General features: G+C 42.2%; 1 protein-coding gene across 2 annotated transcripts in view; it reads left to right on the top strand.

The window, feature by feature from the left end:
• Positions 1-17996, top strand: part of LOC143325623 (teneurin-3) — a 140910-nt gene that overhangs the window by 18288 nt on the left and 104626 nt on the right. The window lies entirely within an intron of this gene.

Below are 17996 nucleotides of genomic sequence, written 5' to 3'. Positions count from 1 at the left end.
TCAAATGGAGGCAATGCATTTAAGTTGTGCTGCATGTGTTGTTAATTTTGCACCGTTTTTAACATTTTTTCATGCGATCGTGTTTGTTCTGCTGCCATTGCTTCCTGAAAGGTTAGTGTGCAGTTAGGAAACTCCTTTATATCTCTTTTAATATACTTCACATGCATTCAGCGCTGGTTTCTTCTTCCAGCTGTTTTTTTTTTTTTTTTTTTTTACTGAAACGCATCATGTCTTTTCAGCCTGTGCTTTTAGTGAGTAATATTTCTCCCCCTATCATTGAATTTATCCTCTCAGCTTCATATGTTTTAGTGTAAATCTTTAAAATTTCTTTTCTGATGTGGAGTGCTCCTGACACTGCACATCATTCATCATCATCATAGTGTGAGCCATCGCCATTACAACACATTCAACGTAAAGTCTCTAATTATTTTAAGAAAGTGATGATATCAAAAAGAGGCAGGCAGTTAAAATAATTAGGGTTGATTACACTTTCCTGGCAAGAGCATTAAAGAGAGGGTAAAAACGGAAAGTGTCTTATGTTCATGTGCTATCAATTTTTATTCTGAAAACATTGGCTACGGTCTGACATTTGAGACAAGTCATTTTCTTAATGGCAGTATTCATCATAGGGAGCTTGTCTCCGGGCCGGGGTGGGGGGGGCGAGCTGAGTAAGTCTTTTACCTTTTCAAAATGCCATCAGAATTCAAACCCATGTATTTGTTCCAGTCTGGCCTTTGCTTTGGCCCAATACGCTGTATACATTTATGAGTCGCTAAAAGCTCAGCCTAACCACAGAGGTGCCGGTAAACATGACCCTCACCTCCTTAGTGCTCGACTCCCGTCATATTTGTTGCTGTACATGCCGAGCACGAAACCCCATCACCGGTCACTGCTGCGTTCTGCAAGACAACGCGGCCTCTAGCTTCAATGTGCTCTCTATTGAGCTGCGATTGCACCTGCCCTGCACTGCTTCAACACACACACACACACACACACACACACACACACTCCGTCCTGCACCCCTTTGGCATATGTCCCCTGGAGTTTCTTTTGGAAACGCCTCAAGAAGCTGCTGCTGATTGGCTCTAGTTAGTACAAGGTCCCTCTGAGACTTCCTCTAACTCACTATTGTCTCAATTAGTTTCATTACAGGGAAAATAAACAATACTTGCTCGATCTTTATCCCAGGTGTGATGTTTTTTAATATAAGAGAAAGCAAACAACACTAAGAATTCATTAATGTAAGTGTGTGTTCGCTCTTTCTGCTCTTTTCATTTTAATATGCTGAAACCGTTCTGTTGGAAGAACAATGTGAGTCGTGGTCTAATTTAAAATTCCGACCCTTTTTTGTTCAACTATTTTTGGAGCTGAAGTGCTTTTTCATCGTCTACATTTTGAGCCGGAGCAAAGAAAACCCTTGCCACTGTTCCACCTCTATAGATCTTGGTCTTATTTTTTAATTTTTTTTTTTTTTTTTTTCGTCAGGAGGCATTGCACTTTTGACTTTCACTATTTAATGAAGCAGCTAAGAGAAATGACCCATCCAGAGGTTTCCATCAACTGAATATGCGTGCAGAAGCTCCGACAAGGGGCCGTTCAGCCCCACTTATTCATAAATGAACTCAATATTTCATTCTAATTTGCTCTGTTCTACAGAGTGTTCGACACAGACAAGTACCAAAGCCTCAGCACATTCCCAAAGCGCGACATCTGCAAATGTTAACCTCCCTGATCCAAGAGAAAGAGGGCCACCTTTTCAGAGATGAAACCAGAGCGGTCATCTGGCCCATCTGCAGCTTGAAACGATCGCTGAGTGCAGCCACCAAGCCGGAATAAGAGGGGTTGTTCTCTGAAGTGACGCATCTACATTTTAGCACCAATAACACTCAGTCAAGTATATTTTTCAGATTTTTAAGAGGTCCCACCAGTGAAAGAGCTGCAGTCAATGATTTTTAAGGTCGTGTGTCGACTACAGTTGTTTCAGATCTCTTTTTTACTTCATTTGCATATAATAATTATCTGTTCTCATACACCAAGCCCCTCTTGCATCATGGTGGCCTGTAAGATAGCTGTTTGTATCAGTCATGACAGATTATTTATGACACAACATTAAGTTGTTGGATTTGTTTTTAATGGGAAAAGCAGGGGGAAAAAAGAGAAATGAAGAAATCTATTAAGCAGCCGTCATTGATTTTACACTTAACATAATCCCCTGCCACTGATACGATCCCTTGAAAACAAAATCGATTGATTAAAGCATCTGTTTTATTGGTTTTCTCGTCGTACGAACGGCCACATGAGCCCAAGAAGCCCATGCATATCTGCGTTGACGACACCCCCCTGTTTACATGCATTAATACCCCGTACACGAGCAGTATGTATCGTAGTTTGCTTTGATCAAAGAAGGACAACAAGCCATCATCTCTCAACGCCTTCAGCAGATACTTAGCATTTATTTGCCCCTATATGAAGGCACGTGCTGCTAATTAAGCTCCTGATTTCACATGTGAAAAGTTCATGTATGTTTTATGTCATTTTCTAAAAATATGCTTGCCAATAACTCATTATTTCAGTTTTTAATAGCTCCTCATTTACAGAGATGTCCTCGTGTTGTGCAGAGGGATGAAATGTCTGTTCTTTGTCTCCATGCAGAAATAATTTAATATCATCACCTCCATATACCTGACAGTTATAATGCGCTGTACACAAACACACACCCACATACATGTACTCACTTATGTCTCATGTTGCGCTGGCGCCGTGACATGTGCCAGCTGTGTACTGTTGGAACTGCGTGTCTGTAGGGACTTTATCTCTGCTGTAAGTGGCACCTTGATAGAGGAGAAATGTTTGCACTCTGCAGCTGAGTCGAGACAGAAAGGAGCTCGAAAAAGTTAACCGCGAGTTCAGTTCTTGAATTTTAAAAGCATGTTAAGGACTGGAGATTAGAGAAAGAACAGTTCTCCAATAAAGCCCCATTCCCACAGCAACATTATTATATCCTAACTTCCTGTAATTAATGAATTACATCTGCATTATGTGAAATTTAAATTTATGTGGAGTAAAAATCGCTGGTGCCCTCATTAGTTTTCTAAAATTGTTTTTTTTTTTTTTTTTTTTAATTATTTGTAACCTTTTAATTTATCAGAATTCAAGGGGGACTTAAAATGGTCGTGTATTGTTAATGACATAAGGAGGAGAGGGGTGTGTTTGGGAGAAAGGAAGACAACGGAGCTGCTTTTAAAACACTAATTACAGATGGAAATACTTAACAGGAGCTGGTTTCATAGGGTGGTCTCGGTCTTTACGATAGCATTATTTGAGCTGGAAATTCTGAATTTAAAAAATGAAACAGTGGATTTTCATGGTTTAAGATGTGCGTCGCTTGACTCCCTGGGTTCTCTCAGTCCTGTGCAGGCATGCGTTCGTCAGTGAGGTGTGTGGAATTTGTTTAAATGTCTCAGAAAATGGAGAAAGGATAATGGGAATGACCATGAAGTCTTGCTGTTCTTGTAAAATTGGAATTTATCTGAACTCTGTACTCGATGGAACGCTATTTCGTCAAACCACTCTAATTTAAAATGCCTTAAAATTTCGATTCAGGTGACGAACACTGAAGACATTTGAAACGAGAGAAAGCGGAAAGAAAGTTTGAGAAAGTGAAGGAATCACTTCGTAAATGGAGTCAGCTGTGAGGTGGAAGCTTTCAATGGGGGGTCGCAGCTAACAGGCCACAGCAGCGCTTCACTGCAGTGTGTTCTTAATGTTTTAATATGAAGTTATTATAGCTTTGCTTCAAGTGTTGTTGTGATATATATTTAGATCAGCGTACGGCCGCTTTGTGAAAGTGAACACAGCCATGGAGAAAAGTGATTCTTTTTTTTTCTTCCCTAATGTTGACTGCACAGGCTTTAGAATCAATATTATACCCCTCATAAAACATGAATGACTGCATGAAACAGAAACATAGCATGGCCCAGTTGAGTTGTATTCCTAATAGGGTGTGAAAAAGCTTGCACCGACTTGTTAGGTAGTGCAGCTACAGCACAGCACTGCAGTACCTCGTGACAGCTCTCTGCGGCTGTATGAACCGTCACTCGGGGGGTTTATCATTCGGTGGAGGGCTTGACGTCTGCTGACCCCTGGTTAGGAGAAAGGGGCTTCCACAGCGATGCCTGTCATCCTTTGTTAAGGCAGCATCACTTGCTCTGGCCTGCACCCTCTGTCCAAAGTAATTTCTGAGGAAAAAAAATTGTGTCCCTTTGATGTTTTCATGGAGGATGGCTGGTGTGGATGGAGCAGCGCCTCGCACGGCTGGAACGCCACGCTCGTGTCCGGGCCTGTTTACGAGGGGATTTGTTGGAAAATAATTTCAATTTGTCCGAGTCGCAGGTCCACATTGCAGTCGTACACATTTTACAGTTGAGTGTGGCTCCCAGATTCATTGTGTGAACAGTGCCAGTAAAAGGTTAATTAAATCAGTAGAGGAGTCGCAGCAAAGTGTGCTGTAGCACAGCAAGCACCAAAGGCTTTTTGGGTGGGAGTATGAAAGCATATCAGACACCCTCTAACATGCTTCTCTGTGTGCATGTATTCATGTTCTCTCACTCTGCACCTCTCCCTCTCTTCTGTCTAATGTGCACACACACACACACACACACACACACACACACACACACACACACACACACACGTGTGCGCGCACACCCTCACACATCTCACTTTGTTTCTCGCACTTTATCGAAGATTTAAAAAAAAAAAAAAAAAAACATGCAAAAGCGCAGACGTGTGCGCACACACAGAAACGCACGCGCGGGACGTCACGCTGACGAAGGTGACACGCCATCTGTCAAACTCCCGTCTCAGATCTGCGCCTTGTATTGTGACAGTGGAATCAGCCTATTGATTGTAGCAGGCAGAAATCCTCCCGCGCCACTTTCATAATTCAATATGGCACAAGCCGACCACAAAAAGAATAAATAACATCAGAGAGGGGTTTTGTTTGGTCAAAAAGGGCCGACCATCTGTGATGTTTTTTGAAGATTACTCCAAAACTGGCAGAGAAAACAGTTTCATCATTTGTTAATAGGAGCTGGGAAGGTGTCTGCGCTTTGTCGCTGCCACTGGTTAAGTGCTCATATTGTTAGTGCTCGAGGTGACAGGGCATGTGGGACATGGCGGTGACGTGCCGAGGTGTCATTGCAGATGTTGTGCTCATCAGTGTTGTGAAAAGATCTCAGGTTTCTATTTTGAGTCGCCTGGAAAGCCTGGAGGAGGTCGCTGCATGGCTGTTTCTGTGCAGAGCGAAGGCTCGCGACATTTGAACCTGAAGCAACGCAAATGACAAACTGACCACCGGTATCGGAGTTTCGATTCTTCCTTTTAAATGGCCGACGCCGGGATGTGTTGTGTGTGTGTGTGTGTGTGTGATGTGCTTTTGTTTTGGGAGGGTTGTGTATCTGTGTGCAGACACGTTCTTGTGAGCACATTAGCAGCAACACATGGTGAAAAACTTTGTGCTCACACCACAGTCCCCCCCCGCAGAGTGGATGATCTGATTAGACTTTGGAGTGTCTAGCTGTATAAATTTGCATATTAATAAGAGAAAACAGATTTTCTTGAAACTACTACGCCTCTTTAATACTTTAAACAGTTCATACCAGTATCAGCTGCAGTACTGCTAATTAATATATTGATTATTTTAACGGAAACTAGCTTAACTTGTCCCTGATATGTGGTGACGATTATGGCCTGATGTTCCTTTTTAGAATTTCTCTCTGATACAGAATTTTGATATTGTGCACCATCAACATAACAAATAAATATATTGTATTTTCAGTCTCTCTATTTGGAGAGTTCGAAGTCGGCATGTCATTGTTGCAAATGCTAACTGATGATTAATCTGTCAGTCCTTTTTTCATTATTGATTAATGATTATCAGAGAATTGTGAAAAATGCCTCTCACAACTCTGAAGTCAATGTTTTTAAGTTCTGTTTGACCAGCAGTGCAAAATGCAAAGATATTCTATTGGCAATCAAAACAAAAGCAGTAAATCCTCACAACCAACAGTTCTTTGGCCCTTTGCATCAGAAATGACTGAATAAAAACAGTAAGTCATTAATTTGCTAATCATCTAGTAATCGATTGATCAACTTGGCTCCTCACAGCAAGAAGGCGATGGGTTTGATTCCCGGTCAGGGCAGGGCCCATCAGAAACATGTATGTTAGGTTAATCCTCCTGTCAGTGCCCTTGAGCACTGTTTAGAGCTGGAGTCGGTCCCCGAGCGCTGCACAGTCCTGATACTTCACCTTGAACTTCACCGTACGTTGTGCTGTGTGTGATTTGTGCACGTGGACGTGATTTGATTTGAACTTAATTGTTTCAGCTTTAGTCCGAAGGTTGATGCTCAACTTTGAAGTGGAGCACTTGCGTGTAAATGAGTGTTTGGGTTAATCTGTCAGGGTTAGTGTGACATAGTCTGCAGAGATGCAGCTGCACCCTAAAAAGCTATTAACTCCATCCAATTTTCTAGATTTTCTGTCACCTAATCATTGAGTATCAACATTTACCTCTCCAACCTAAGTTTCACCGAGCATCGCTGACAACGGTGTCTTAGCCTGCGCTCGGCTCGGTCTAATCACTTGTGGGTGCCAGACTGCAGGACATGTTATTACGATTAGGAATTACTCTGCAGTTGTCAATTACGAGGGCCACTATTTACCGTCCTCAAGAGAAAATGGCTCATTTCATTTCATCACACAGCCTAATTGAGTGATTGCATTACCATGCAACACGGAAATAGTCAGGAAGCCATTTTATACTCTATGAATATCAATGGAAGAAACATGGATTAGCATGTTGGCCCAATTGTGTTGTTCATAATTACATATAAGACTAGCATCGCCTCAGCAACCGTCAGTCTTTTTTCTAAACCCAGAGATCCACTTGAAGTCTCCTGAGATGTGAGAAAAGAAAAGCTGAGACATATGGAAAAGACATATGTTGCACTTTGTGAAGTGGATAATGAAGGAAGTACATTTTCTTAGAGCCACCGTTAAGTGTAAATATAAAGTAAAAGAATCTGTTAGTTTTGAAAGGACAGGCAGAAGTTGAGAAGTCAGGAAACGCTGTCATATCTAGGTCTTTTTTTTTTAGTTTCATATTGACTAAAATAGATTTTCTCTCTCTTCCTGGAGCGCCGCTGGGTGTTCAGACGTCGTCCCCAGACTAGAACCAACCCACCAATCTATTTGGATTCATGTCTTCTTCCTTTTACGATATCCTTTCTCTCCTCTATCTCGGGACACCGGAATATTTGTTATATCTATTGTCATGGTGCTGCGGCTTTGACCTTTGCGCTCCTCGGTATTTGATGTTGGCAATCAAAAAGTTGGAAGTCAAGGTGATTCTTCTGTTGTGGTCTCATCTGAATGTGGAAAACGTCCCTGCGTTGCTTGTTGTCGTACCCGCGGGGTCATCTCGTGTCACGCTTGCTTGTATTTCCTCTAAATTGTGCCTTTTAAAAAGGTCTTTTGTCCATAAGTTCCAACGTGTCCTTGAGCATTACGGAAAGCCGTGAATGGAGTTGTCAGTTAACTTAACATACACCTCGACAATAAAACCATTTAAACCGTTCTATTCTGCAGCAGGTTTTTCATGCTATTAGCTGCAGTTGTGTTCACAAGCAATCTCAAGAGTGTATTCAGCGTAAAGCTAAAGTAAGACTGCACTAATCTAACCTCAACACTTTTGAATAGTCCAATTAAATGACCAAGTACAATGATGAAAATGCTGTGTGTGCAAAAATGTATTGTCTTAATTGTGTTGGGCTGCTCTAATTTCCTTTTTGACGCATGCAATTAAAAGCACATTTTAACTGCAAATTATACCAGTGGATCTTTTCATTGGCAGTGGAAATGTGTTGGAGCCTTTTATACGCGTTAATAAATGTTTCATTAAAGGGCCTTGACTTTCTTGAATTTCAGGGAGTTTTCGTCATGTGAGCGTTTCATCTCGCTCAAACAATGCTACAAATCAAAGGGTTTCGATCTCAATTTGCTTTGACTGCATCAAATAGCCTCTAATATTTGCCTGAGTTAATAAGGTGAAAGATGTTGATGGAGACTCAGAGCGTTAGTCTGCACTGCAGAGTGCTGTTTCCTGCGCACAAAAGAGTTTGAAATACAAAATATCAAGGGCATATTTTTCGCCGGGGACGTGAGGGCATGTCCCCCGTCGTGTCGTCACCATTGTTCAGATGCTCGTCTGAGTCACCTTAAAGTATTAGCACTTGCAGTAGTGAGCTTAGCGAGGAGCAGGGAAACCACCCGATACCTTTATTGGAGTCTTGCCTCTCAGGCTCTGTGCAGGTTGGCCGACCTTATTGGTGATGGCTGGTAGGGTTGAAAGTAAACCAAATGTGAAATGTAATGTAAAACTTTTCTTTCTTAGGGGCATGCCTAATAATTTTTTTTTTTTTTTTTTAAAGAAGCAAAACAGTCAGGCAGAGTACAGTCTAACAAAATGTATACATGTGTCTTTATATATGTAATTACTTTCTTATCCATTTTAATATTTTTTTTCATAATTTGACTAATTATTGCATTAGATATATTTGATGTGCCTTGTACCTTTTATTATGCAAACCACATTCATGGAGGTGCATTTTGAAGTAACCTTGTGGATTAATACCACAATCACTCCCAGTTAAAAGTATCCATGGCAGCAGCATCATAAAAAAACATGCAATTCACATTTTACTATCTAAAATTCACAGGCTTTTCTTCACAATATGTCCATTTAAGATACTGTACACCATTTTGCCAAGCGAAGCTGTGTATTGATCAGGTTTTTATGCTATTTTAAAGTCATTATAGACATTATAGCCGTGCAGATAAAACAACTATTAAGAGTGGCATAAAAAAGGCTATAAAACTGTGTCTAGACGCCTTATTGCCAACATGGGACATTTTTGGCTGAAGCATATTAGAGAGTTTTAATAGTACCAATATTCTGAGATTTATTTTTAATGTTTCATTTAAGTTGTCAAGCTAATATACAGAAACGGACACCAAACCACAGAAAATGCAGTAAGCAGGCTGCTGATGAGACGTCCTGCTGGCTCATCTGGGAGACAAGGGCAGGGAGGCGGGGCCGGCTAAAACCCTGTGGGATCTCTTCACGCTCACGGCTTTCTCCACACGTCACTCGCGTCTCTGTCACTCTTTAGTTAAGGCCACTGAACTATGAGAGAAACAGCCAAAAATAATCTCGCTCATTGATATTTGCATGAAATCTTGGCAGTTCTCCTCGCTGGAGTAACAGCATCAAATCACCTTGTAAGCTGTTCAGGTGATGGGATTTTAAATATATAAGCCATTCTCCCAGAAAAAATTTCAAAGTGTGTTATCCAAGCTTAAAATAGTTTATACGGCAAAATGAATTAGATCAGTATTCCCTGCGTTTGGCATTTTTTCAGGCCGTTTTTGCTTTCCAGGGGAAAAAAAAAGGCCCTCTGCTAAAGGACACTCTTATGGCTGTGTAGAGGGACTTCAAGGGCTGATTGGAAAGAGGGTGATGCTACAAGGAAATCAAGAGGAACATACACACACTCCAACACCTACACACACTTCCTTTCCTGAAGGGAGAAAGGTCAGTATCCAGAGGAGGAAATGGTGAGCCATTGTTATGATTGATCACACGGCAAGGTCCAGGGAGGACGCAGTGTCACTTTCATTGTCAAACTCATTATACCACAGAAGAAGATCCCCCTCCCCTGCACTCATGTCCTCTCTCCTCAGCAGTCATGTGAAGAAACCCTTTCGCTGCATGCGGAGACGAGTTGGGCACGTCGAAGTGGAAAGCCGAGTGAAATGTGCTGAACACACACAATATTTTCAGTCGCTAGACTATATGCTTATAGTGGGAGAATGCATAATTCTGCAACAAGAGAAAAGCAGCTGAAAATACAGAAAAAGAGAAAGCATTTTAGACGAGCGGTGCCGCAGTTTTCGCTCCGAATATTAGCAATTTACCAATCAGCGTTTACAGTCGACGGCGAGGAGAACTGCCAAATCAATTAAAATATAACAAAATTGATGTCTTATAGCCAAAGGCAGCTTGCAAGGGGTTTGGAAGGATATTCTGGTCCTGATTAAAAATGAATGGTATCAGAATACATAAAGCTTTCTGGCCAAGTGCCCAGAGCAAAGCATCCTGAAACTGTGGTCACTTCAGAGGCAGGGGAAGGCATTAGGTATCCGGGCTATGAGGGGATGCTCAAGTAACAGGCTGTTCTCAGTTCAATTCATCTAATCACCAATGCAAACCTAAGCACTTTGCAGATATAGATTTGAGGCCAACGATTGATATTGTATACCATGTAAACTGATTCATGCTCAAAGAAAGGAAACATATTCTCTTGTAAAAGGGTCTCTTCTCCGTATCGTGCCTCGACCTCTCCGAGCCGCCCTTTTATCTCGGTTGAACACAACCCAACACCAACAAACAGAACATGAAACAGAATCCTTAATTTAGTCGACAAAATCTTATTTTCCCCTGAAAATGCACTTCTCATTATTACAGTCCCGGCCCTGGAATAGCCATGATTGTGGTTTGCATAATAAAATTACATATGAATCAGTACATATTTTTTTACTCTGCTCGTCTTGCTTTACATTAGCCCCTTGCGATTTGAGAGTACCTGATTAAATTAGGACTGATTTAGCAGCCCAACTGTAATGTAAATATTTTTAGGTAAAATAAAACTCACTTTATTCACAAATCATGTTATCACGGTTCCTCTGTTAGATATTAGAGTGCAGTTGGGGGTTTTGTCCTTTTCAGAACAAAGACACAGTGAAGTAAATATTAAAAAAAAAATGAAGAAAGAAAGAAAATACTGATCTTTGCCTGGAGTGCATGGTCATAAAGGGCAATGAGTAGCTGAATATCAACTTTTAGACACTCTTTTGTTTTGTTTTGCCTCTGAGGTATTGATCCTGCCTAAAGGCTTCCAAGAGAGGTGAGGGCCGTCTCTGCCAAGAGTAGAGGTCACTCAGATAAATTGGCCAAGTTGGCTTTTAGCAGCTCCAGGGTCAAAGCCCATTCATCTTATTACGCCGATGTATCCTTTTAGAGGCCTCAGCAGTAGGATTAGACAATAGAGCAGCACCAGGGCATTAGATGACAGACCATTTGGCAAATAGGTTAGAGCAGTTTCCACCTATTGTCTTTTTCTGCATTACCCGATGGAGCTGTCTGCACAGTTTTGCATGGCAGCTCTAAAGGTTGGAGGGTTCAGAAAGAGAGATTCGCTGGAGATGGGAGCAGGCTGGCTGATTGTATGAAGAATGCATTGACTAAGTGAATATAGCAAAACAATGATGTAACTTATATTCATCCTGTCTGCTGTCAGGCAATATGCCTTTGTGTTTTTAGTGTAACGGATGCTTTTCACCTCCCGTACAAACTCATAAAAGAATGTCCGTCAGTCACAGTTGAGCTTAAAACCTTGTGTCATCATCAGAGATTGAAAGCTGATCTCTGCTAAAAGGCATTGACCAATTAGCCGATTCCTTATAATCATCATCTTTACATGTCTTGATTTGTTCCACCAACAATCCAAAGATATTCACTTTATCAAATCACTTAAAAACCAGCAAACATTCACCTCTGAGAGGCTGTAATTTGTCTTTTTGTTTGGTGTTTTTGCTCCAATTCATTTCCTGTCCAACCTTTTATTATCATTAGCAACCTCCCGAGTCCCGATCCAGAGAGGGCTGGACTCGGATCTGATACCTCGCTGATCTCTTTGGTATCATTCGGTATAAAGTGATCACACAGGCCAGCTGGGCAAACACAAGCTTCCTGCCTGCTGTTTGCGTATGTCATGTTACACGATTCCTGGCTGTTGGATCTCACATTTGCTGCCATTTGGAGCTGCCAACCGTCTAAGTTGCCCGGTGCAGATTTAAGACAAGTTAAATAGCGATGCTAAGACAGTGTCACTTGTTGCTAATCTACTTCAACTTCATCTAAGAATAGAAAAAGAAGACGAAGGAGAAGAGGAAAGTGCCTTGAAATATGGGCGATTAGTAGAACGAAGAGGAAGTATCACTCGGCGTTCGTGTTTTGGTCCTGCTCGATTTAAAGCGCAGTGATTAGATGCATGACGACACAAGTTGTCAAAATAGACACACTGACGGCACATTGACTTGTTTGTGTGAAACTGCTCGGCGATTTCCCTCCAATAATGGCTACAACAGCAAGTCTCAGTCTTTCAATCATTACAGCATTGCAGCCTTTACGTCTGGTAATACATTGTTGAAGGAACCCAAACGTGGTGTCAAGATGACACACACAGTTCTCCAGTAATTGGATGCCCACCCTCCCCCTCTCCGCTCCTCACTATTGTTGAGAGAAAAAAATGTGTTGGCTCTAATTTAAACTCAGCCTCTGACGCTCTTCACTGCACTTACCAAAAACACTGAAACACACTGACATTTTTCACTGTAATGGCGTTACTGTGAAATCTCTCTTTCTATTAGCCTTTCCGTAAAGATGTAGCAGTAAGGGGTAATTGCAAATGAATTCTACTTTTTGGCATATTGGTTTGAAACATTATTCTTTTACTTAACTAGTTTTAGGACGGAAGAGATTGCCGGTTGACCCGAATCAGAGCTCATCTCCTCCTCAACAGTTCGTTGAAGGTCTCCCATCATAAGATAGACGTTAATAGTCCAAACCACCTGTTTACTGCCCACCTCTGACTCCCTGTTCTGTAGTGTAGTTTTTTTTTTGTTTGTTTGTTTTCCTATTTAGGCTGCCTCTTACTGAAGCTGCTTGTTTTCAGACAATTTGAAGACACACTGAGGGACAGTCGGGCTTCTGGAGGACCTTCTCGCAGTTTGCTCTTGAAAGGAGTACGAGGATGACATTTGGGACTTCATTAAAATAGCTTGAGAGAGAATTTTTCTTCCACCCTCTGCTGCATGACACAATATATTTACCACAGCAAAAGAATATTACTCACAAATAATCCAGCGCCACAGTCTGCCTCACACACAAGCCATTTTGTATCTGAAATAAAGTGGTGGTTTCGTGACTGATGAGTCGCTCTGTAATATATTAAATCACCTTGTCATTCTGCCCGGGTCCATCACATTTCCACAGAACACAACATTCTTTGTCATTTATGTTGTAAGTGATGTTGCACGGTTAAGATTACATGGAGAAGAGCTTCGATGATTGCTTTGAGGAATTCGATGAGGGTGTCTGCGGTCGGGACTAAATATAAAAGGATATGTACACCAATCCAAGAAGAGATAACTTGTTTCCGTCTTTTATTCTTCATACACCAGTTTATTTTGGGTGGTGAGTCAGTTCCTCAGCTTGAAGCAGGATCCACTGGAGATGTAACACTTTTTTCCTTTTTTTCTCTTGAGAGATAAAGATTTCTGTGCAGCATTTTAAAGCGAGGTTGCTTAGCTGCCGCCATGCTTATAGTCTCAGAGTTAGCTGAGAGCCAAATGAAAGTACAATATTAGCTAGAAAATGGGACATTATGGTTATACATCCTGGGCGAGGACTTCAGTGCAGATTATCTAGTAGAACTACTTTTACTCTCCATTATACTTCATGAACAGCATTCATTTCACCACCGGCTGCCTACCAGGGTGGGCCATATTCTCTCCATCATTTAGTTTGTAGATGTTAGTGTTACATGCGCCAGGTGCTGGCTGACAACTAAATGAATAATGTGTCTGGTAGAGGGGAAACTCAGTCAGGGGAAGCCCATTCCCTGGACTCTCCATTAATATCACAGTCCACTCTTTCAGGGGATACTGCTGACATTTTGCTCTCTGTGTAATAGAGACCTAACCTTTAAGCACTGTAAGGAAGAAGTCATTTTTCATAATCCGCTGTCCATTTTGGAGAATTCCCTAACTACTGCCTTCTATGCATCTGTCCTCGTTTCCCTCCTATTGTTTTATTTATTTATTTTTTTCCCTTTTAGGAATGTGCAGCAGTCATCATTTGCTTTCAGGCTACAAATGTGTAAAATGAAATTCCCTCGACTGAAACTGTAACTCTATCACACTGCTTGCAAAAACGCAATACCTAGCGCAGAAGTATGTGTAATTCATGAGGCAGATTTTACAGTGCAAACCAGGCCAGAGATGATGACTTGGATGGATGATCAGAGTGCACATTTTGTTGTGTCCAAGTCTGCCTTAATTCCTCAAATCCAGACTCAAGTGTTAAGCCACCAAAAGAAAAACCGGCAGATCCCCTGTGCCCTTCTTGAGGCTGAGCAGGCTGAAGGAAAGTCATTGTTTCAGCAGCCGGTAATGATGATTAGCCACAATCTGGGGGATCGACTGCACATCGGTCAAATGCGTCGACACCCTCAAAGGGAGAGATGGCCCACTGTCCCAGCCACGCATACTGAGCAGATTGATTGTGTGTCCTGCAGAGATTTAGGAGAAATCTTTGATGTGTGCATGGTAATAATGTGGACATCACCATGAAATGCGGAGCAAGTGCCTGTGAGTTCAAAAGCTGCAGCTTTTTAACATATTCTGATAAAAATCTTAATATGAAGGATCATTTAGCCTTGTGATACAATGCAAGACTATAAATAAACATAGTGATAGTGTATCAGTTCCTATCTGATGACTCTATCTCTACAGCACATTGCTCCTTTAAAACGTTCTTAGTCTGTTTCTCAGTACAAAGCTGACAGTGATAGCTGCTTGTCTGTGTTGTGAGGGTTCAGTTCAGTCACTGACTTTAAGAAATAAGCATTTTTTTTAAGGGTTTTATGGTTTTAAATATGAGCATACAGTCACTGTGAGATACTGGGGAGCTGCTGATGGGGGAAATTTGGCCAGCACATTTTTTTCTACAGTGGCTGCATGTGATCATAATGTGGTAATTGGATCGCTCATTTATTTCACTTAGGTCTAGCTGGAGGTCTCCACGCTGAAATTAATTTTGCACGGGACCCCACCTTTGACATGATTGATGATTCGCACAGAGGTTTCTGGTTTTGCCGTGTATATTAGCGTGAGCGCCCACTTACGCCATTACAAAGTTAAAAAAAAAATCCTTCATTTTGGGAACAGAGTTTTGCTCCACATGATTTGTGTAAATAAAGCCTGTTCTGAAAGATTCCAGTGAAAGAAGCACCCACTGGCACCAGGCTTGGAAATATTCCACTTATTTGCTCTGACTTTACTGGAAATAGCCTTTATGATAGAAACAATGATAGAATCCAGTAAATCAGGGAAAAGTATAGGGTGTAGTGTTGCCATCAATAATAGATTGGAAACAAGTCGGCACTGATGGAACCTGAGGCCTTTCCTTTGTGGAGGTCTTAGTGCCGTAGCGGTGCATGTGAATAATGCATGGTCCCAGATAGACTCCAGCTCCCTCTCTAGCCCTTCCACTCACTGGCTGCCTGGCTCGCAGGCTGGGGCGCCACTTTCCCCAGCAGTGATTGGCTGTGCCTTGAGGGCAGTGGAGGAGATGGGAAATCACCTGCCCCATTTAGCCATGCTGTGCTAGCTGCCTCGGCTCCCCACTGTTCAGACCTTTGTGTCTGCTGCTGGCACTCGACATTAGGACCTCTGGTTAACTTTAGTCGGGGATGCAGCGGCACAGAGCTGTCATTTGGATACTTATTATCGCCCCAGACTTTTTTGAAAGGTAACTCTGCTGCACAGCTGCACTCCCAGGGTTCTTTTTCTATTTTTTACCCCTTTCTTTTTCCCCAGCAGCGCAGGCATTGTGATTGTCAACGATGCAGTGTCGCAGTTATGCCACAATCGCAGTGGTTGCTTCTGCTCCTGCCTCGATGTTCCACACCCTGATTCCCCCCTGCCAACCCACCCGCTATCCCCCCTTTCACCGTCTTTTTTAAAAATTTTGAACGTTTTCTTTCACACGCTGACGTGTGGTGCTGGTGTGGGAAGCGCCCGCTGCATTCTCAATGATTCAGCCTTGAGAACCAAGGGGGCTCTCGGCGTCCTCTCACCCAGGGGTCTCGGTGGGGAGTCCGCTGAAGCTGGGCACCCAGTCCAGCCCCCCATGGAGTGAGAGCCTGGCCGTGGCAACACATAATCCATATTCTAAAGGCCAGCTGGACTGAGACCATGGAGCACAAGGAGAGCAAAGAGACCTACCACCCCCGCCCACATCCCACTTCCCAGTAACTGAGTACCTCAGACAGCTTTGGTATGTCAAAATGGAAACTGGGCTGAATAGCCGTCATTTAGCAACAGCTCTTTAGTGGAAATAAGAGTCCATTTTCCCCCTTTAGCTGGAGAATTAAGCATATTATGTGAAGAAGACCCTGGCCCGTTTCCCATATTGTTTACTTGCGTTGAATTTTCTGCAGCATCTTTGCCGGTGCGGATCTCATTTTTCCCTCCTTCTGCCGCTCTCTTTGTTTGCACATGGTGCTGTAGTGAAAATGAGCTACTTGGCTGTAGGTGGTTCAGTATCCAGGGTGGCTTTTGGGGTAATCCTGCTTTGACAGTGGATGGATAAACGTAGACGGGTGACTGTCAAAAGGCAGGTATTTCAGCAGATTCATATTTATTCCCTGAGCAGACCAAACCCAAGCCTGCTACCTCTCCGGTTGCCGCTGCTTACTCTCCCAACCCCAATTACTGTGTTCCTAACCAAGCCCTCTGTACACATTCATGCTGTGCACTATATTCCCATTGTGCCCTGTTGTCCATTTTAGATTAGATTAGATTCAGCTTTATTGTCATTGCATAGAGTACAGAGACAATGAACTGCACAGTTTAGCATCCAACCAGAAGTGCGTAAAGCAGTATAGTGCAGGCAAATGCACATATTTATCATGATATACTGTATACTGTAGTGAGTGAGGACTATAATTGAATATGCAAAGACAAACACAATATTAACCGTACAAATAGAGCGAAATGAATACACTAAGATATACAGTGTGTGCAGCAGTTACAGCAGGCATTGCAGATACTGTGCAGTGTTCTTTAACTAAGATACAGTGTGTGTGTGTGTGTGTGTGTGTGTGTGTGTGTGTGTATAAGCATTGGTAATGCTAGTGAACGTTGTGTACAGAATAAACAACTGGATATGAGTAAATCCACTACAGGTCAGATATATGCAATGTAGAGTAGTATAAATATGAATACACTATAAGGCAGATGTATACAGTATGGACAGTGGCATTATGCGCATTAGCGTGTGACAACATTACAAACAACATGGTACAACACGCACAGATACTGTATTGTGTTGTATCGTATTTCGGCTCTGTTGTGGGTTATTTAGAAACACGGTGTCGAAATCTGATACGTGAACATTTGTCATGCAATAGGATATTGTGAAGAAAGCATTAGCTTACCCACGTGACCGTGTCGAGTTTTAATTCTCCCACCTCACTAAGGCACACCCTGTGGGAATTATAATGAGGCCGTTTGTTATTCCCAAAAGAATAGAAATCGACATCATCTCCAAGGTGTTCTGAAATGACTAATGTAGAAATGCTTCCATCTTAAAATAGCCTGTCCTATACCAGGTCTCGAATGCCGTTCCTTCAAGATGGATGATGAATATAATAATTTGGGCCACTCAATATGAATTTCACTCAAGCCGTATGAAAGTGGGGCACTCCTGGATTACAAGGACCGCGGTCCAGACTCGTAACACATTTCCCCACTTGAGCCTACAGGCGTGACCAAGCTCTTTGAGTCAATGTGTGGTTGCACTTGGGAAATGTCAAAGAAGCCCTCCCTTGTTCTCAACCCCAGAGGCATCACTTTTGATGTCCACCTTCAAAGGAGTCTTATCAGTCCTTTGCTGTTTTAGTTGTGGTCATTAATGAAAGTGGTGTATTGCAGACTGCTGCGCCCGCATGATAGTTTAGAAAAATGAAATGCTCGGTTGATCTTGCATAGATACGATGCACTGCAGCACGGTGTGACTTATTAGACTTCC

Source organism: Chaetodon auriga, chromosome 9, assembly GCF_051107435.1.
Source record: "Chaetodon auriga isolate fChaAug3 chromosome 9, fChaAug3.hap1, whole genome shotgun sequence".
Taxonomy (NCBI): domain Eukaryota; kingdom Metazoa; phylum Chordata; class Actinopteri; order Chaetodontiformes; family Chaetodontidae; genus Chaetodon; species Chaetodon auriga.
Note: the sequence above shows the minus strand (reverse complement) of the source record. Positions and strands in the feature narration are given on the sequence as shown.